This window comes from Gavialis gangeticus, unplaced genomic scaffold, assembly GCF_001723915.1.
Source record: "Gavialis gangeticus isolate Ggan-Ray unplaced genomic scaffold, GavGan_comp1, whole genome shotgun sequence".
Taxonomy (NCBI): Eukaryota; Metazoa; Chordata; order Crocodylia; family Gavialidae; genus Gavialis; species Gavialis gangeticus.
The window spans coordinates 27,120,994-27,121,786 of NW_017729022.1; the positions used below are offsets into that span (position 1 = coordinate 27,120,994).

The 793-nt window shown below is 31.3% G+C and overlaps 1 protein-coding gene across 1 annotated transcript in view; it reads left to right on the forward strand.

Moving 5' to 3' along the window:
- MYRFL (myelin regulatory factor-like) overlaps positions 1-793 on the forward strand; it is a 106,967-nt gene that overhangs the window by 10,664 nt on the left and 95,510 nt on the right. The window lies entirely within an intron of this gene.

The following is a 793-nucleotide window of genomic DNA, read 5'->3' on the forward strand; positions in this document are numbered from 1 at the left end:
AAAAAAAAAAAAAAAAAAAAATCTAGTGAATTAAAAGACAGCATGCAGTGGAGAACAGTCAAGGACAACCTACCAGAGATTACAAATCCATCGAAGACCTTAAAACCCAGAAAATCCATCCTAACAAATGCCAGACGACTCGCATTTAAATGCAACATCATTATTATAAAAAGGCTGAGAACTGCCAAGAACCAGGATAAAGAAGGGTGTTTAAAAAAAATTAAAAACTGACAATATTTTCCATCTTAAGTACAATCACATGCTGCATACATTTACAATGGACTATGTCCACCTATCATTGACCCACTCTTATTCATGATCTGTGACTTGACTCCTTATTTTCTTATTGGCATAGCTAAAAATAAGAATAAAAAACTCTCTAGCTGAATGCTCAGGGACTTAGATTTTTTTATCATAATTAAGCATGGAGAAACTAACCAGGTTACATTGATTTATTCAAGTCCTTTACAAAAATTTTAAAAAGAGATTCCACTGTTCATATATTACTTACATGGCTCTATCTCGTGCTATGCAATTGGAATAGCTATACAGTTCCTTTAGTTCTGTGGATAAGTACCATTAAATAGTGTGACAACTTTATTTATGTGCAGCAAAATTTACTCATAAAGCATAGTGTATTTTAGAGGTTTAATAGTGTTTTAACTGTACTTGATGATGCAGTTCAATAACTATCTGTATCAGAAATAAAATTATAAAGCATGTCTTTGTACTGCTAAATGTGTGTATAAGAAGAAAAAATAATTATTATGTGAAAATTCATCAGGAGTTGTCA